Raw genomic sequence first — 21,713 nt, forward strand, 5'->3', positions numbered from 1 at the left:
GATTGCCAAGGAGTATCTCTCAGAGAAAATGACTTAAAATCTCTTTTAAGAGAGAGGGATTGCTGTGCAGGTATCTGGAGGAAGAACATTTGAGGCAAAGGGAATGGCACGTGCAAAGGGTCAGTTGCAAATGTGCCTTGATAGGTTCTAGGAACAAGAATTTCAAGGGCCGGCTGGTCACGGTAGCTCACTCTTTTGATCCCAGCACTTTGGAAGGCCGAGGCGGGAGGATCACTTAAACCCAGGAGTTTGAGACCAGCTGGGAAACAAGACCTCTTCTCTACAAAAAAATTTAAAAGATTAGCCAAGTGTGGTAGTGTATACTTGTAGCCCCAGCTACTAGGGAAGCTGAGGCTGCAGTGAGCTCTGTTCATACCGTTGCACTCCAGCCTGGGCAACAGAGTGAGACCCTGTCTCAAAAAAAAAAAACAATATTGAAGTTGTTTGTGAGTACATAGTAAAGAAAATTCCAGTACCCCCAAGAGACTTTACCTCAGAGCCCTGCATTATTGTTATTAGATCTTTTGATGTCAGCAAACCTGGCTGTGAAGTTGATGACATTAACGGGGGTGTAGCTGGTGGTAGTGTCCTAAAAGGAGTATTAAAGGTGGGCCAGGAGATAGACCTAAGACTTGGTATTGTTTCCAAGGATGGTGAAGGAAAACTCATGTGTAAACCAATCTTTTCCAAAATTGTATCACTTTTTGCGGAGCATAATGATCTGCATTATGCTGCTCCAGGTTGTCTTATTGGAGTTGAAACAAAAATTGACCCCACTTTGTGCTGGGCTGACAGAATGGTGGGGCAGGTATTTGGTGCAGTCGGAGCCTTACCTGAGATATTCACAGAATTGGAAATTTCCTATTTCCTGCTTAGACGGCTTCTAAGTGTACGAACTGAAGGAGACAAGAAAGCAGCAAAGGTGCAAAAGCTGTCTAAGAATGAAGTATTCATGGTGAACATAGGGTCCCTGTCAACAGGAGGGAGAGTTAGTGCTGTCAAGGCCGATTTAAAATTATTTTGACCAATACAGCGTGCACAGAGGTAGGAGAAAAAATTGCCCTTAGCCGAAGAGTTGAAAAACACTGGCGTTTAATTGGTTGGGGTCAGATAAGAGGAGTGGCAATCAAACCAACAGTAGATGATGACTGACGAACACCAGTTAAATAATACATTTGGATGGAGTTGGAAGTTGGAATTTCTTTTAACAACCAAGGAGTTTATGTTCAAAGCAATATTGGGGAGTTTATTTACAGTTTGTTACCTTAGTAGATAGCTATAAGATTATTCTCATGTTTTTGGTTACGAAAACTTAACTTAGGGACTGAAATTAATATAAAAGTTGGCATAATGTTAGATTGAATCTATATTTTGACAGAAGCATTCCCATATAATGTCACAATTATATATCATGCAGTTTTGTTCTGCATGTCTTGTTTTGTTTTGTTTTTGAGTCTGGCTTTGTCACCCAGGATGGAGGGCAGTGGTCTGATCTGCAACCTCTGCCTTCCGGGTTCAAGCAGTTCTCCTGCTTCAGCCTTTGAAGTAGCTGAGATTACAGGTGTGTGCCACCACACCTGGCTAATTTTTGTATTTTTAAGAGAGACAGGGTTTTGACATGTTGGCCAGGCTGGTGTCTCCTGACCTCAGGATGATCATCCCAACTTGGCCTCCCAAAGTGCTGTGATTACAGGCATAAGCCACCTTGCCCCACCCACATCATACAGTTTGAAATGAATTTTTGCTACAACCAGCCTTTGCTTTAGTGCGCGCGTGCGCGCGCGCGCACACACACACACACACACACACACACACGCCACTGAACCTGTCTGAAATAAAGTTTCATTTTCGTGATTCCTTTTTAAATAGCTCCAAGCTGATGGACTGTTGTACCAATGAAAACTTACAGACAGATTCTCCTTGAAGACCTCCCTTTTCTTTGGCCCCATATTTTATATTGCTTTATCTTTGAAATTTTGCGTGAAAAGGAAATTAATGGGTTCAAATCAAATTGTTCTTTAGAGATTTTAGAAATTGGTCCTATGGACAAATCTTTTTTTTCTCTTGCTCTTCCTGGCCTGAAACACAGGAAACCAGAGTCAGAAGTTACCTTTCTTTCCTTGTGATGGCTTGAAATTTTTTCTGCATTGTCTTATGCCTGAAATCCAATAGTCTTCCTTCACTGGAAAATACTGTTATACCAAATAATTCTAGATAAGTAACAAAGATCTTTCTAGGCCTTCATTTTATGTTTTTATTTTAACTGTTACATTATGATCATAACACACGTTGTAATATTACTAATTTTTGGACATTCCAAAAGGCCAAGAAGTAAAAGATGTTAGAAAGCAGTAACTGAGTCAAGATGCCCCACAGAGATTCTGGTTTAATTGTTGTAATTTAATTGGCTTGGAGTAGAATTCAGGCATTGGTATCTTTAACAACTCTCCTCAGTGTTGAGAAATTTAGAGAGTTGAGAAGTAGGTATATTAAATTACAGAATCTCACTGCATTTTGATAGTCTGATAATACAGTTTGCTTTGCTTTTCTTAAATTTGCATTGAGATGGGATTTGAAGCATATTGTGCTCTTTCGAATGTTGAAGTTGCATTGTAGAAGTTGAGAACCTCTGGCTATGGGTTGTCTAAGTTGATGTTTTGAGGACGAATATTAATGTTATATAGTTGGCTGACTTTGAAGGTTGTGTTGTAGCATGAGGAACACAAATAAAACAATTCTACATCAAACATTAGAAAAAGAAACATTTTAAAAATAATTTTAATTAGCATAGTGTTTTCAAATTGTATGTTGTAGCACTTCACAGATGGTTATCAACTTTTGTTGAAAGGGATGTTTACTTTTATTTCATTCAGAGAAAGACCGTGAAAACTGTGTGAGTGGTTAGGTGATGAAAGGTGAGACAGGATGCATGATGAAAGGCAAAGCACATGGGATCTAGGCAGCTGTAGGAAAGATTGCATGTTTACTGGAGCAGGCAAGAACTTTGCTTTGTGAGTATATAGGTCAGGGCAATAAAAAGTTCAATTCGAACTGACAAACAGCAATGAAGGGGGACCAAATAGAATGATGAGTGAGTATGTACCTCTTTCTTTTGAAATGTGTCACCAAATTCTAGCATGAGTGTCCCTTAATATCAAAGAGGCAGAAGACCCATGAACTCATATAATGAATATAATTAAGAATGAACAAATTTTTGTGTTTCTCTAATTTTTGAACTATAGGGCAAAGCTTTTGGTAAAATCTGGAGTATGGAGAAAAGTGAAATTTAACCTATTGAGTACTGTGACAACTTGTGAAAACAAATGTTAGATTGTTTTTCTTCATGGTAATTAAGGGTAATTTTAAATGTGTAGTGTGTTCCTGATGTGTTACGTGTTTATACATGTTTGTGACTACTTGGGTATTTGCTGCTTTTTTTTTTTTTTTTTTGTGAACACAGCCAGATAAATGCAGATAGGGTCTGCTGTGTTTCTGCCACACTAGCTTTATTAGGAACTTTCTGCCTTTTTTGCAGGATCATGGGTTGTAATTTCGGGTTTCTTTGGGCACATTAATCTGAATAGAACCTGAGATTATGCTTAACTAGAAGTGTGGTGGTTTTGGTAGTGAGTTCATAACAGGACTCAGGTACTTACATACTTAGCGGTCATTGCTATTGTAGCAATTGTGGTATATAATTGAACTTGAAGGTCACTTGGAATATTCCTAGGCCATTACATTAGACCTCTGAGAAAAATTTTTTAAGCACAATTCAATATTTATGATTTAGTTTATAGTTAATCTAAGGACTTTTAGAAGTATTTGTGGATAGAGGGAAGGAGGTTGTACATTTACAGAGACCCTGATGAAGCATGAAATTGGGACACTGAATTTGCCTTTCTTTCCCAGCTCTCTGCTGATGCGCTAGGCTCTGGTCCAAGGAGTGGCATATGACTCTCAAATAGCCCTGCATCCTTTGCCAATCACTCTTTTCAGGGAGGTTGATATATCATATGTACATAAAAATGTTTAGAAAAGAGGTCGAGCACAGTGGCTCATGCCTATAATCCCAACACTTTGGGAGGCTGAGGCAGGTGGATCACGAGGTCAAGAGATCGAGACCATCCTGGCCAACACGGTGAAACCCTTTTAGTCTCTACTAAAAGTACAAAAATTAGCTGGGCATGGTGGTGTGTGTCTATAGTTCCAGCTACTCAGGAGGCTCAGGCAGGAGAATTGCTTGAACCTGGGAGGCAGAGGTTGTGGTGAACCAAGATTGCACCACTGCTCTTCAGCCTGCTGACAGAGTGAGACTCCATTTCCAAAAAAAAAAAAAAAAGAATGTTTAGAAAAGATGTGTGGAATTGACTGAATATTTTAGGTTTTTCTTTCTTTCTTTCTTTCTTTTTTTTCCCATTATAAGAGACAAGGTCTTAACGCTCTTTGCAGAGTGGATTGCAGTGGTATGATCACTGCTTACTGTAACCTAGAACTCCTGTGCTCAAATTATTCTTTTCCCTTAGTCTCCTGAGTAACTAGCATTATAGGCATGTGCCACTATGCCTGGTTAATTTTTAAACTTTTTTTGGTAGAGATTGGGTCTCACAGTGTTGGTTTTAAATTCCTGGCCTCAAGTGATCCTTCTGACTTGGACTCCCAGAGTGCTAGGGATTACAGGCATGAGCCACTGTGCTTGGCCAGTTTGGTTCTTTTGAATGGAAATTTTTGTTTCGTGTGATACCAATCAAACATCTGTACCTCTGAGATGAAAGTATAACCCTAAGATGCTGTATCTATTTTTTTGTTTGTTTTTAAGAGATTAAGTCTCACTATATTCCCTAGGCTGATCTTGACCTCCTGAGCTCAAGCAGTCCTCCTGCCTCAGCCTCCTGAAGTGCTGTGATTATAAGCAAGATTCAGTATCTTTTAGCTTTACTTGGTAATTAAGTATTTTTCTGGGTTTTTGACTCCTTTGAGAGTTGGATAAAATCTTTGAACTCCTTTCTTTCAAAATATATATCTATACATATGACATATACTTTTGTATACATTTTAGGAAATATGTGGACTCTCTTGATACATTATGCAAACAATCTCTATTTTGTGTATTAACATTTTAGCATATGACTTTCTTTTAAGAATAGAAGCCTTAAAGGCTTGAGAAGGATTAGGAGAGTGAGCTTCTGATCTTCCAGAGAAAATTTACTTTTTTGAGGAAGGAGAGATTAACATGCAATTTTTCCATCAGAAATCCATTTAACTTGCTTTTTCAGATAAATATACTACTAGTATGCATCTAGTTAAATCATTCTTCTGCACTGTAGGTTGTGAAAAAATAGTGTCTTACTGGTGTATTCACAAAGGCAGTCTAGCAAGGAAAAATTAAAAAGCTCAAATTCTCATTCTCATTTCTAAGGGAATAGAGACGGAGAATTCATTATGTCAAGCATTACAAATAAGCATGTATTAAAGCAGCTACATAGGATGATGGCACATTGTTGGAACACCCTAAGAAAGATAATTTGCATGGAAGATGATTATTCAATAGGGCTTTAATTTACAAGAAACATTCCACCATTTAATTGAGCCCTTTTACACATACTGCTTCGCTTCAATAGATTGCATTTGCTCCCTGCATATGTACAATGCTAGAAGGGTGGTTAAAATCAGGTTCAGCCTAGCCGGAAGGTAAAACAACAGCTGAAATTCATGTTGTAGAAATACATATTATTAAATATCTGAGGATTATTTTTGAAATCAGTTTTCTGTTGCCTGGTTTATACCGTAAAGCTGATTGTCTAATTTTTTTTCTAATAAGATTTTTATAAGATTATTTGGCCCTGCTGGCCACTAGTTAAACTATACGGTTCAATTTAAAATTTTTTTCACTTTTATAGGCCATTCACCTATATAGTACTTTTGCAAAATAAGCAAACATAACCTGCATTTATAATCATTTCAGAAAGAAAATTATTTGATAAAGAAGATACAAAATAAACATTTCAACAAATAGCTGACTTGTGATTAAAATGCCTCAAAAGATAACATATGGTAAAAAAAATTTTAAAAGAGCAGTGTAGATGCATTTAATGTTTTTTCTGTCAGTGTTAGCAGAATAGTGTATGGAGAAAGGTTATCACAGAGAAGTTCTATCATTGAGATATTTAAAATAAGCATAGTTTTAAGAAGCCAATAGCCAGGCCCTTTTTTTTTTTTTTTTTTTTTTTTTTTGAGGCCGAGTCTTGGCCTGTCACCCAAGCTGCAGCACAGTGATGTGATCTCGGCTCACTGCAACCTCCGCCTCCCAGGTTCAAGCAATTCTCCTGCCTCAGCCTCCTCAATAGCTGGGATTACAGGCACATGTCACCACACCCAACTGATTTTTGTATTTTTAGTAGAGGTGGGGTTTCACCATGTTGGCCAGGCTGGTCTTGACCTCCTGACCTCGGGTGATCTGCCCTCCTCAGCCTCCTGCCAGGCCCATTCTTAATGGGGAAACACTGAAGGTATCCAAATGAGGCAACACTGAAGGCCTGCAGGTTAAGTCAGGCGCAAGATAAGGGTGTTAATTATCACCATTGTTTGGAAGGTGCAAGTCTATAGTAAGTAAGGTAAGGCAAAAAGGAATTACAGATGTCGAAAAGGAAGCCATACCTTTATCACCATTTCCAGGAATAGTGATACCGTAGTAAAGAAAAAGAACATTCCTGAGAATAAGGTGAAAGTTTGAAGTGGAGGAAAGAGAGGTTGAAACATTTTCTGTTGAGTACCCCCTTGTTTCTGGTAAATGAAGGCTTTTTGCCGAAAGTAGAGGAGATGAGGGTGAAATTGGGCAACTAAGAAGAATGGGAAGAAGAGATACAGAGAAGCTGCTTTGATGAAAAGTTATGTGGAATAGCTCCAAGAGCTCAACAGAGGGTGAATTAACATGAAGACACTGGGGAGTCAGTCAACAGAGGTGGTTTCTGTGAGTAAGGGTGGCGTCTGGATTCTCTGAGCATAAGCAGTTCACTACCTGTATAGGCAGCTTAATAACCACTTGAGTACTTAAGGAAGTGGTTCAGCCCCTTCAATACAAATTTGCTTCTAAGATCTTTTGACTGCACAAGACCTGGGAGTTGGAGACCTCGTAAGATCAGTTATAAGTAAGGTAAAAGAGAAAGGAAGGATGAGACTGTTTGGGAGGAGAAGCTGGTGTGGTATATTCATAGTAGGCAGGTCTGTCAGTGGGATGTCTCTGATTGTATGCAAAAAGGCCTAGATGGTAATTCCCACTTCATAGGGTTGTTGTGAAGATTTACTGAATCAGACATCACCAGTGAGCATGAACTGTTTCCCCCCTGCGCCCTGCATATGGTAAACTCTCAGTAGATACCTACTTTAAAAGTGAAAGCAAAAATCTCTGTGAGCCCAGTTCTTCCAGATATTTAAGCAGTCTTGTTTCCCACACATCCTTTCAATCTTCAGCATGTTTAAAATTTCTCTTTACACTGATCTTGGTGTTTGTGCTTTTAGATCTGCCTTTGTATCTTAAGAAATCTCTGCTTGAGCGTGCCACTCCTTGTCCCTGTTTCTCTCTTTTCTTTCACAGGTTTCTCAGATAAATGGGTTACATATACTGTCTCTTCTCTTATCGTGAAGTTAGTTTAATTCCAGAGAATTTGGCTGCTCATACCTCTCTTCTACTCAAATTCCCCATGTAGCTAAACATAGATAATGGACAAATAAACAACAAAGTAAACTGTCAGGTGTTAATAAATGCCATGGAGAAAAGTAATTCAGTGTAGGTGGCATAGGGAGTGCCAGGCATGTGTAGGGGAGGTTTGCCAGTTTTTGTGCAGTAGTCTCAGACGGCCTTTCTAATAAGGAGACACTTAGGCAGATCTGAAGGTTGGGAAGGAGCAAATCACGTAACTATCTGGGGAGAAGAGCATTCCAGGCAGCCAGCAAATCCCTGGAGTGGGGACTACGTTGGTGCATCTGCAAAAAAGCAAGGAAGATTTTACAGATAGAACAGAGTGATTAAGCTGGGGGTGGTGTCAAGAGAGGTAGGCAGGTAGATGTGGCATTGCATGTGGAAATTATCTGCTACTTGCTTCTGTTTTCTCAGTGAGAGGGAGGATGAGGCAAATGGAACTGGAGATTTGAATAGATGTTCAGTTAGGAAAGTGGGAGAGTAAATACGGATTTGAGCAAAGTGTGATCCTTCGACCAGTAGCACCAATATCATCTGAGAATGTGTTAGAAATGCACATTCTTGGGATCTATCCCAGATATATACTGAATCAGAAACTCTGGGGGTGAGGGAAGATAGTCTGTATTTTAACAAGCTATTCTGTTGTACAAAAAAGTTTGAGAATCACTGGATTAGGGAGACAAGTATAATGCACTAAGAATTCACTTGAGCTTAGTGGTCTAAATTTGACGTGAAAGCAGTCAGCAGATTGTGTTGAAGCAAAAAAGGGTTGAGATAATTGAATGTGCACAAAGGATTATTTTAAATGATATATCATAAAATCTAAGTTACATAAAGAAGCAAGGACAGGGCATCAAAATTTGTGGGACTATAGCTAAAGTAGTACTTTGGGGAAAATTTATAGCAAATAAACTTAATGACTTCAGGTTTTGTCTTATGAAATTAGAATACTAAAAAAACAGCAAATGACACCAAAAAAGGTAGAAGAAATATCAGAGCATAAATCAGTGAAATGGAGTGAGTAGGAAATAAATAAAACCAAAAGCTGGTTCTTTGAGAAGCTTAATTAAAAAATTTAAAAAATAGAAATTTCTAGCCAGACTGATCAGAAAATTAGGAGGAGATATACAGATTACTAATATTAGGAATGAGAGGTAATATCAATATGAATTCTACAGATATTAAAAGGCTAGTAAGAGACTGTTATGGTCAACCTTATGCCAGTAAATTTGACAACTTACGTAAAATGGATAAATTCAGTGAACAGCGCAAACCACCAAATCTCACTCAAGAAGAAATAGAAACCTGAGTAGTTCTGTATCTATTATAGAAATTGAATTTGTAGTTGAAAACCTTCCCATCGAGGAAACTTCAGACTCAGATGGCTTCACTAGGGAATTCTATCAGACATTTAAGGAAGAGATAATATTAATTATATTCAAACTCTTCTAGGAAATTGAAGAGGAGTGAATACTTTCCTTTTGATTATATAGTATAGACACCATAACCAGGCAAGGATATTATGAGTAAAAGTATAGATCAATATTTTTAACGAATATAGCTGTAAAAATACCGGACAAAATTTTAACAAATGAAATCCAGCAATTCATAAGAAGGAAAACACATCATGACCAAGTAGGTTTATGGAATGCAAGCTTGATTTAACCTTCAAAACCCAGAAAAACAATTTATTAACAGGCTAAGAAAGAAAACCATTTGATCATTTGATTGCTGTAGTTGAAGAAAAATAATTTGACAAAATCAAACGTCTATTCTTGATTTAAAAAAAACCTCTTAGCAAACTGTGGAATAAAAGAGATCTCTTCAACCTGATAAAGGCATGTATGAAAAACCTACAGCTAAACTTCATATTTAATAATTTAAGACTGAATGCTTTCCCCTAAGATCAAGAACTTTATTCAGCTTTGTGCTGGAGTTCTAGACAGTGAAATAAAGGAAGATAAAGGAAAAAAATTCAGGTTAGAAAGGAAGAAGTACAACTGTCTGTATTCACTGACAACGTGATTTTCTATGTAGAATATCTTGTGGAATCTACAGAAGAAATACCAGAAATTCTAGAACTAATTAATTAATTTGGGAAGGTTTCAGGATGAAATTCAATACATAAAAGTTAATTGTCTAGCATTTTGGGAGGCCAGGCAGGAGAATCACTTGAGCCTAGGAGTTTGAGACATTCCTGGGCAACATAGTGAGACCTCGTCTTTTTTAAAAAAAGTCAATTGTATTTCTGTGTATTAGCAACAAGCAATTGAACACTGACATTTAAAAATACCGTTTGTAATAGCATCAAAAACGTTAAGTATTTAGAGATCAAGTTAGTAAAATACGTTTAAGATGTATACACTAAAAACTGTAAAACATTGCTGATTTAAATTTAAAAGGCTTAAATAAGTGAAGAGATAAACTGTTTTTATGGTTCAGAAGATGCAGTATTGTTAAGACTAACTATTTTCTTCAACTTGATCTGTAGTTTCAGTGCAATCTCAGTTAATACTCCAGCAGTGTTTTTAGTAGAAATTGACAAACGGATTCAAGAGCTCTTACAGAAATGCTAAAGTCTTAGAGCAAAACGCATTTAAAAGAGAATTAAATTTTAGAACTTACATTTCCTGGCTTCATGACTTATTATAAAGTCACAGTAATCAAGAGAGTGTGTTACTGGTATAAGAATTGTTAAAGGAGCCGGGCACGGTGGCTCAAGCCTGTAATCCCAGCACTTTGGGAGGCCGAGGCGGGTGGATCACAAGGTCGAGAGATCGAGACCATCCTGGTCAACATGGTGAAACCCCGTCTCTACTAAAAATACAAAAAATTAGCTGGGCATGGTGGTGTGTGCCTGTAATCCCAGCTGCTGAGGAGGCTGCCACTCAGGAGGCTGAGGCAGGAGAATTGCTTGAACCCAGGAGGCGGAGGTTGCGGTGAGCCGAGATCGCGCCATTGCACTCCAGCCTGGGTAACAAGAGCAAAACTCTGTCTCAAAAAAAAAAAAAAAAAAAAGAATTGTTAAAGGAAAAACCTTAGACAAATTAAATTTTAAAAAGTTTAATTGATTAAAGAATTATTTATGAATTGAGCAGACCTTCTGAACCAGAACAGATTGAGTCTCCACTGCAGCCATGTGGTGGAAGATTTATGGTCAGAAAAAGGAGAGTGATTTACAGAAAACAGAAGTGTGAGGCACAGAAACAGCCACTTGGTTATAGCTCCATGTTTGCCTTATTTGAATATAGTTTGAAAAGTTGACTGCTTTTAATTGGCTGAAACTCAGTGATTGGAACAAGAGTAGGTTATAGTCTGTTTACACATCCAGTTAGGGTTAGAGTTCACTATGTAGGAAGAAACCTTTATACTGAACTCCAAATGTGGAATGAGGCAGCTTTAGGCTAAACTTAATTTAATAGAATAAATAGAACAGGAGAACATCATAGAGAGTCCAGAAATAGGCTCACAGACATATGTGGTCACTTGATATTTGACAAAGGTAAAAAGGTAATTCAGTGGGAAAAGGGTAATCTTTTCAACAAATGGTGCTTGAAGAATTGTATATCCCAATGCAAAAAGTGAACTTCATTTTATTTTTGAAAAATTTTTCCCTATTAAACCTCTTGCTCTTCTAAAAAGGGAATTTCAGTCTGTACTATGCACCATATATAAAAGTTAAAATGGATTATAGGATTAATATAAAACCTAATATTGTAAAATTTCTAGAATAAAACATTGGTGAAAAGCTTTGTGACCTTGGATTATGCAACGATTTCTTAGAGACTGACACCAGCAAAATTCCGTTAACAGTAAAATTGGATAAATTGGATTTCAGAAAATATAAGAATTTCTGCTCTTTAGAAGACACTATTAAAGTAAATAAAAATACAAACCATTAGGAGAAAATATTCTGCAAATTATACAACAAAAGATTTGTATCTAGACTTCATACAGAACTCTTAATCTAAACTAAAAACATGATGAACTCCAAAAAGATGGGCAAAAGATTTGAACAGATCCAAGAAGATACACAGATGACAAGTAAGCACATAAGATATTCGACGTCATTGAAATGCAAATCAAACCAGAGTGAACTGCGTTAGAAATTCACTCCAGTTTGATTCTATTAGAAAGGCTAGAATTAAAAAGTCTGACCTGGTGTTGTCTAGGATATTAAGTAACTGCAATTCTTATATACTACTGGTGGAAATTGCAAAATGGTACAGCTACTTTCGCAAACAGTTTTCGCCTTTTCAAAAAGTTAAAAACATGCACCTCCTACCTGACCCTAAGTGTTTGGCCAGTAGAAAGGAAAGCAGCTGGGAGTGGTGCCGCATGCATGCTGTTCCAGCTATTTTGGAGGCTGAGCCAGGAGGATCACTTGAGCCTAGGAATCTGCGGCTGCAGTGAGAGAGACCTTGACTCTTAAAAAAATGAAAAGATGCCAGATATAGGTGAAGGGAAGGAAGGCAGCAAATCATACTGCCATGTGTGTACCTATGCAACAATCTTGCATGTTCTTCACATGTACCCCCAAACCTAAAATGCAATAAAAAAAAAAAAAAGAAAAATGCAACTGACATACTGAAAAAAAAATGAAAAGATTTGAAGGACTAAGTTGGAGGCTAATTTAAAAAAGAGAAAGGGAAATGTGTATGTCTGAAGACTTACATGTGCATGAATGTATATGTACAGTCTTATTTGTAAAGCTGGAAACAATCCAAATGTCTATTAGCAAGTAAATGGATAAAATAATTTTGGCATATACATACAAGGGCATATTTCTTAGCAATAAAAAGAATGAACTATTGATGCACCCAACAATAGAGATTAATCTCAAAATACTTATATTGGGTGAAAGCAGCCAGGTCAAAAAGCAGATGCCATATGATTCTATTTATTTAAAATTCTAGAAAATGCAAACTAATTTGTAGAGATGGAAAACAGATGAGTGTTTGCCTTGGGAGCAGGTGTGAGATTGGGAGGGGGTGGAGGGGAGGAATAAAACTTTCTGAAGGAAACATTTTGAAGTGATGTGTATTTTTTTTCTAATCATGGTGATGGTTTCATGGCTATTTATTACATGTCAAAACTTATCAAATTGTACATTTAAAATATGTGCAATCCATTATATTTCAATTATATTCCAACCAAGACATTTTTAAAAAGTAAAATAGGAAAGAGCAGTATGACAAAAGGTAGTCAAATGTAATAGACAAACATGCTTTGGACATGTAACACTTCACTAAGCAGATGATGGTAGAAACTAAATAAACATTGGGGGCTCTAAAAAAAAAACCAAACATTATTGACTGGCGTTTGGAACCAACCTCATTCTTTGCTATTTTTAGTTCATTTTTTTTTAAGAGACAGGGTCTCAACTCTATTGCTCAGGCTGGAGTACAGTGACACAGTCATAGCTCATTACAGCCTCAAACTCCTGGGCTCAAGCAGTTTTCTTGCCTCAGCCTCCCAAGTAGCTGGAACTACAGGCATGCACCACCATGCCTGGCTAATTTTTTTATTTTTATTTTTTTAAGAGACAAGGTCTCACTGTGTTACCCAGGTTGGTCTTGAACTCCTGAGCTCAAGCAGTTCTCCCACCCTTGGCCTCCCAAAGTGTTAGGATTACAGACATGAGCCACCATGCCCAGACTAGCTCATGATTTCTCTGTGGATTGCTCTATGAAACGTGTTTTTTACTAATGTATGTTACTATCATATTTACATGAGCTTGAAGACAAATAGGATGTTTCTTTATAATGTATGAACTTATGCTCACAGCTTCCCAAACTGTTTTCAGGATCCTATTGGAAGTTTTATGATGTGGTTTTTACATGATGGTTTTCACCAGGACATCACATGCACCAGTATTTAAATATAATTTTATAGTAACAAAAGCTTCGTTGAAGACATAGATGACTTTTAGGCTTTTAGGAATTTGTTGTTTTCAGTTATCCTTGTGTCTCTTCTGAACATTAATTTACATAGGTTTGCCTTCCTTAGTGCTTGGTACATAAGTGTTCAGTGATTACTGAATTAATAATCGTAGTGTAAGAGAGGCAAAATAGGCATGCTAATTAGGAAAACAAATCCCAAATCCTTCAGTTCTTGGGCATTTCCAGCAGATACATATGATTGCAGCAAATCATAGCAGTGAGAAATGCTGATGTACCTTTTAGAGTTCAAAGACATTTTTGTAACAACTTGGTTCTGATAAAACAAACAGCAACTATATGGTATTAATTGGACCTCAGTAGATTATGTTCATGTAATTGTTATATTATAGCATTTAATTAGTATTTCAATAAGTGCTGATATAAATGCATCACCTTGTCTCTTGTTCCTAATTATACAATATTATATAACTGGGACTAGTATAATAGAAAAAAGGGAGTTCAGTCCCCTTGGTGATATGTCACCTTAATTAAGATCAAGGAGTTCTTAAGTTTCGTATGTATGGGGAAATGGCAAAGAGAAAGCAGTTTCTTTGTCACTTTACACTGGACTTGATTGATTAAATTGGTTAGTAGTAAGGAGATGGCAAATTAATTTGCTTTTACATTTCCAAAACACTTAAGATGAAAAATAGAAAAGATAGAGGTAGATAAACGTGCAATGTGCATATTACCACTAACAAAATCTAATTCAGTCTTTAGCATTGGCTGTGAGTAGAAGTACTACCTTCAATTGTAGATAAGATAATGAATGTGGTATAGTCTCAAATAACTAGAGGCTGAATGAAATTGATATATTACAGTAGTTCTGCATTATTTATTGTGTCTGATAAAGCAACAGCATATGCTTGATGCTTTTACCATCATCTACGTGATACTCTATACTCCTCCAAGTGAGTGGCTATATTGGTCCTAGATTAACTTTTACAGTAAGAGCTGTGGTATTCTGAATAAATTAATATCTCCAAACTTAAACTGTAGATAGGAGAATGGCAGAAGCAGCAGAAGCCCTGATTGAAAAGAAAATGAAGGAACAGAGAAATGAACAGGGTGTTGAAACTGAGAAATAAATGGATTTTTCACAGTAATTATGCACTGTAAGTGATTCTAAAATAGGAAATCCAGACCATCAAGAAAATACTGAATACAAATAAATGTTAATTTTTAGTTCCCAATAAGAACAAAGTCAAAATATAAAGAATAAAAATGGAAGCTAGAAATTCTGATGTCCTGAGTTTTCCTTCTAGGAATCCTTTTTAGACCATCTGTGGTTTGGATCAAGACAGCATATGTTGGTCCTTTTCAACATATGAAACATATCCCTAGCACCTGGCATGCAGTACTTGAAAGTTAGGAGGTGCTAAATAAATGATTTTTTAAAATCTTTTTTTTCTTTCATGATGTAATCTATGCCATCTCCTTCTTTGTTTTGTTTTCTATTTCCTTAATTTCTCCTTTACCTTATAAGCCCTTTCTCCTTGTTTCTTTTATAATATTTTAAACTAGTTGGGTTTAATATTTAAACAATTTAGTTTTCAATTAAAAAAATTTCTAATAAAGACATGTAAAGTGATCCATCTTCCTGGGTTCCTTGCTCTGCCTGTTTTCCTTAGGTTTTAAATGTCTCAGTTTCTTGTATTTCTAAATAGCCTATACGTTTTTTTTTTTTTTTTTTTTTTTTTTAATTAAAGATACAGGTCTTGTTCTGTTGCCCAGGCTGGGATGCAGTGGTGTGATCATAGCTCACTGTAACTGCAAACTCTTTGGGCTTAAGTGATCCTCCCACTTCAGCCTCCTAAGGAGTAGTTGGGACCACAAGTGTGTGCCAGCATGCCCAGCTAATTTTTAAAATTTTTTGTAGAGACGAGTTCTTACTGTGTTGCTCAGGTTGGTCTCAAACTCCTGGATTCCAGCGATTCTTCCATGTTTTTCTCCCAAAGAGCTAGAATTACAGGTGTGAGCTACCATGCCAGGCCCTCTAAATAGTTTATTTTTTTTTAGAAGAATATTTTAAAAAGATTTTCTCTTAGATTATCATGATATTTTTTACTTTTATTGCATTTCAGTCATAAATATGGCCTATGTGATTTTTGCATTTTGGGATTTAGAGATATTCTTTGTGGTATATTGAATGATAACTTTTGAGAAATGTTCTGCAGGCACCGGAAAATAATATATATTCTGTATTCGAAATAATTATGTACTCAGGTTTAATTGTTATTCTGATTTTTTATCTGTCTTGAATTTTTCTTCTAATTTAGTTTTTTAAAAACTCAATAGGATACATTCTCTATTATCCTCATTGTTAAAGTGCATTAGACTGATTACTGTATGCCTTTGTATGTCCTTAAATAACTGTTTTTCTCCACACACTTGAATGATTACTGCTGGGCATACAATTCCAGTTTTAAAGAACTTTTTCCTAAGAAACTGTAGACCACCTTTGCTGTCCTCTAGTATTTCATATTTCAAGATAAGGGATCTTACTCTTTTTCAGTGCTTTATCACTAATACTTCAGCAGTAGTCACCCAAGTCTCACCTTGTCCTGTTTAATATCTCTCCCACCTCTAAGTAGCTCTGGGACTACTTTCCTTTCACCTGAGTCACATTTTTTATCTGTCCAGTCACTGTGCTATATAGATCTATCTGGCATCTACACCTAGCCTGGGTATTTGTTGGGGCCATGATTCTCTCCTCCTTGGGTACATTCCAAGGATATGCTCGGCTTGATATATTCAATCATTGTCATTGCTTGCTTTGACCTTGAGTCCTGACCCTCCTTGACCCAGTTGAGACCAATTACCTTATTTCCATTTATCATATCTACTTATTTATGGCTCCATCCTTGGTTATAGTCATAAAGCTGAGCCCCTTTGCCCAGCCCGGAGACTAAAGCTGGGCAAGATAAATGTTCTAAAGCTCTGAGAAGGTCTCGCTTGGCTCAGTCTCTAGTAGGTCCTTGGAACAGCCCAGGATATCAGAGCAGGTGTTCATTCTCATTGTGTGGACCTTAACATCCAGCATCTGCCTCTTGGTTACAGTAGGTGAAGTAGAAATTTGAATCCACATGGCCCAGATTGGTTTTAGAATGGATGGTGGGAGTACTCTCAAGTTAACATGTGTGGGTGGCTTGAATTAGCAAGATAAATGGCTATGCGATGACAACTGGGCAATGTCATTTCCACCCACAACACAGCTAGGTATCATCATAGCACTCATCCTCACAGCCACCCCTCAGAAATGGATTTCTTTTTTGCACTTATGATTTCTTATTTGAGAAATAGCATTACATTCAAATGTGTTAGGGGTTGTTAGGATGCTGAGATTTTTCAATTACCTGGAAATTGGTTGGGTTCATTTTAAAGTACCAACCAGGCACCCTAGGTGACATGGTGAAACCCTGTCTCTATAAAAAAATTTAAAAATTAGCCAGGTGAGATGATGAGCACCTGTAGTCCCAGCTACTTGGAAGGCTGAGGTGGGAAGATTGCTTGAACCTGGGAGATTGATGCTGCAGTGAGCAGAGATCATGCCACTGCACTCTAGCCTGAGTGACAAAGTGTTTGAAAAAATAATAAATAAATAAATAAACAAAGGAAGCACCAACCAATAGATACGTGGTTTTAGATTTGCCCTAGATTAAATGAAATTTAAACCATTTATCAAATCTGGTCTCTGGCCTAGAATTTCCTCACCTTATTTTATGCTTTTGAAAGTCCTGGGGAGGATTGTCCTGAATTGGATTCAGATTGCTTGCTTTTACTCTTTGACCTCATAGGTGAATAGACACTGTTTAGATGGAGTTAATGTTACCTGAAGTTACCACACGTATCAAATATGCCCCAAATAAAGAGTATACATAATATGCAACCCCCGGAAATGGTTTAAGACAAGACTCAAGATTTTACAACTGAGGGAACACTGAGGTTTGTAGGTGATGAAGCACAGTCGCAGATTGCATTGCAGAGATTCTGAGTTATTCTTACTTTGGGGCCATTGTTCTCAGTTCCCCGCACTCCCGCTACTTACTTTCTTCACCTCCACGCATACACAAGGCTTTAGTGGCTCTTCTAGCCAACTGATATACTCCTTCTTCACGAACTTCTAAAGAATGGTGTGTGTGTGCGCGCGCACGCGCGTGCATGCATGCGCCCCTCAGCTCATCGTATTTCCTGTTGATTTCAACTATTTTAAAAAATGTTAATCCAACATTTCCCATCCATATTTCCACATGCCCAAAAGCTAACAAAATGCCACCTGTGGCACAGACATTAAGAGTTCTGAGGGAATACAGTTCTGAAGGAGAGAATTGTGTTGTGTGTGAGATTTGAGAGAGGTTCTAGTTATGGCACTCTTGAAATAAAATATGGATGGATCCAAGGCCCAACCAAGGACATGTGAAACCTGAGAAAACCGAAGCATGTGCTGTAGAATTGGACTATAGGAATTGACTCTCTTTTGCGTACTGAACAGCCATTTACAAATTCATGGCTTTGTCATGCTCCACGCTTGATGGGGGTCTAGTTTAGTGACCCAGTTCAGTTGATTGTATACCTCAGAAAATATGGATCGACTGAAACTAAGAGAGCTGCCTTAAAAAAGCTGTAGTAAAATACATATAACATAAATTTTAATGTCCTAACCATTTTAAAGTATACAGTTCTGTGGCATTAAGTTCATTCAGATTGTCGTGCTACCTTCATCATCAGCCATCCCAAAAAGCTGCTTTTTTAAATAATGCTCTAGAAAAGTGAGAAGTCTTCTTTCCTAACTAGTGTGGTGTTATCCAGAGATCTTTCTGCAATGACGGGAATGTTCTCCTTCTGCAACGTTCAATATAATAGCCACTAGTCATTTGGCTCTTAAGCAGTTGGAATGTGGTTTAGTAAGGAACTGAACTTTTAATTGTTTAATTATTTTAAATTTAAATAGCCACTGTGGAAGAGGATTAACAATCTTTAATGACCCTAGTACAGCCCTGGAATACTAGAGTTGCTGGTTAGCAGTGCTCTAATGCTTCCAGAGGAGTCAAGGCTCATCACTATGGTAAACTAGGTTTGCATTTTTTCATAGAAATGATAATACAGTTCTGGTCGGCTTTGTTATCTGGGGATATTCTATACTTCTATTCAGCAGAATAGGCTCAATGAGTTTTTTTTTTTTGAATGGCCTATATAGAACATTGTCTTTATGATAAGATTTTTCATTTGTATCTAAATCAGTTGATTTACAATCTTTGGACTTCTGTCTCCTTGAATAGACTTGCCATGTGTTTCATTTCCCCAGAATTCCCTCCACAGGAGATTACAACACATTGTATTTAAGGCTTAGTACATGTTGACTCTTTAATAATTGTTGTGTCAGAGATGGTTGCATCAATGAAAGTTTAGGTAGGTGTTCTCTGTAGGAATTAATGAGAGAATGTTTTTACTCTGCTGGCTATGAGTTGTCATTTAACATACTTCGTCTTCTCCTTTGCTGTGATTGCTCAGTAGTCACCCTTACCCATCCTCTCAGGACCATAGACACTAGAAACATTCTCTCCTGGAATCTATAGCACTTGACCTGCCTATAAGCATACAAATCTTGAGAAAATAAGCATATCCTGCAGTTTTCATTTATTCATAATTATATGTTCCCAGTAATGGGAAAGTAGACTGATTCTGGGACCACTGGTGGTCTGTTCATTGCCTGAATAATTTTGCTATTCCTAATGATGCCATTACTCCTGCTTTATCGGTGTTTATTGCTGCAATTATTCATATATAAAAGTAATTTTGTCTAGTACCTATTATATGAAGGGAAATTTATATTTCTTTTTTATGTAATTTTCTAGTCCTCATAGAATTTCATAATTTTACTTTCTCTCAATGAGAAAAGCCACATTGTGTCCTTGATTATTGTTACTGTTTTGCATACTTATTACATTGCATAACCAAAATATGAATAGACCCTCAATTTACTGAATCTGGGTAAGCACAGAGAGGAGGGATAGGACTATTAGGGTTCTTAGAAGTAAAAGAAGTTGAAAAGCTCCATTTATGTTCTTTCTTTCTTCTTTCTTTTTTTTTTTTTAAGAGATGGGGTCTCACTTTGTTGACCAGGCTGGTCTCGAAATCCTGGCCTCAAGTGATCCTCCTATCTCAGCCTCACAAAGTGTTGGGATTACAGGCATGAACCACCACATGTGGCCTTTATATTTTTTATTCTGATATGTCTTTATTAATAAATTCTCTCATTCCAAACATTGACTGTCAGTGGTCTTAGTGTCTGTCTTAGTCTGTTTTTACTGCTGTAACAGAATACCTTAAGACTGGGTAATGTTTTTTTTTTCTTGGTACATAGTCTCGCTCTGTTGCCCAGACTGGAGTGCAGTGGTGCGATCTCGGCTCACTGCAATCTCCACCTCTTGGGTTCAAGCGATTCTCATGCCTCAGCCTCTCAAGTAGCTGGGATTACAGGCGTATACCACTATGCCTAGCTAATTTTTGTATTTTTAGTAGAGATGGGGTTTTACCATGTTGGCCAGGCTGGTCTCCAATTTCTGGTCTCAAGTTATCCACCCACTTCAACCTCCCACAATGCTGGGATTACAGGTGTAAACCACCTTGCCCATCTAAGACTGGGTAATTTATAACGAACAGAAATTTATTGGCTCACAGTTCTGAAGGCTAGGAAGTCAATATCGAGATGGTAGCATCTGGCAAGGACCTTCTTGCTATGCTATCACACGGCAGAAGATAAGAGAGAGCAAGTTAGGGATAAAGGTGATTTTTAAATACCAGCACCAGTCCCATCCATGAAGGTGGAATCCACATGGCCTAATCAGCTCTTAAAGGTCCCAGCTGTTAATACTGTTGCAATGGCAATTAAATTTCATCAAGAAATTGGAGGGAACAGACATTCAAACCATAGCAGTATCTCTATTTGTTTAAGTTTTATTGGGTTTTAAGAAAGAAGTCCTCTTTGGACAGCTCTGGGGAGGTACTGAACAAGTTGAAGTTACTGATTCCACAGCCTAGGAGGTGTCTATGATGGATGAACCTATTCAGGCACTAATGATTATTATACCAACTTATCATCTTAACTTTCGAGTAGATAATATTGTTTGGGCATTAAGACACATTTGTACTTTTACACTGAGTGTTCTCTTTGCCTGCAATTTTTTTTTTCTTCAGAGATAGAGTGACTCTGTCACACAATTATTCAGTGTTTGCAGTGACTTTATAAAACGTAGTTACCACAGATAACAAGAATCGACTGTGCGTTCAAACCATCTTAGTACAAAGAAATATACAGGATGCTGTGGTGAAGAGTAATTGGTAGTGGTAGGAGAGAGACGTTTTCTTTAGGCTGATCCTTTTGAAAGGATTTTAATTGAGATCCATAGACCAAATAGGAGAAAGAGCATTTTTGTAAGCAAAAGGAATGGCTCTAAAACAGGAAGGAGCTTGATATTTTTAAGAAACTGAAAGAAAGGTAATGTGGCTGGAGGGGAGTAACACAGGATGAAGTTGAAGAAGAAAGCAGGAATGTGATTATATTGTCTTTTGGAGACCACACTAAGGAGTGTAGCTTTGGAATATGTAATGGAAGCCGTTGGAAGGTTTTAAACTGAAAGTGAGATGATTGCTTTGTTTTCAAAACCATAATTATCTCTGTTCTGGGGGGAATTGTTTGAATAGGGCAGGCAGTAAAATGGAAAAATGAGTTAAGAGTCTGGGCGTGGTGGTTCATGCCTGTAATCCCAGGACTCTGAGGGTGAAGTGGGTGGATCGCTTGAGCCCAGGAGTTTGAGACCAGCCTGGACAACGTGGTGAAACCCCATCTCTACAAAAAATACAAAAATTAGCCAGGCATGGTGTTGTGTGCCTGTGGGGTCCCAGTTAATGGGGAGGCAGAGGTAGAAGGATCGCTTGAACCTGGGAGGCGGAGGTTTCAGTGACTGGAGATTGTACCATTTGTACGCCAGCCTTGGTGACAGAGTGAGACCCCGTCTCAAAAAAAAAAAAAAAAAAGGAGTTAAGAGACATGGCCATTCAATACTCAGTAGTTG

The 21,713-nt window shown here is 37.5% G+C and overlaps 1 protein-coding gene and 1 pseudogene across 4 annotated transcripts in view; both read left to right on the forward strand.

The window, feature by feature from the left end:
* Positions 1 to 21,713, forward strand: part of KIAA1958 (KIAA1958 ortholog) — a 213,834-nt gene that overhangs the window by 16,694 nt on the left and 175,427 nt on the right. The window lies entirely within an intron of this gene.
* Positions 416 to 21,683, forward strand: LOC101033354 (eukaryotic translation initiation factor 2 subunit 3 pseudogene; annotated as a pseudogene).

This window comes from Saimiri boliviensis, chromosome 2 (genome assembly GCF_048565385.1).
Source record: "Saimiri boliviensis isolate mSaiBol1 chromosome 2, mSaiBol1.pri, whole genome shotgun sequence".
NCBI lineage: Eukaryota > Metazoa > Chordata > Mammalia > Primates > Cebidae > Saimiri > Saimiri boliviensis.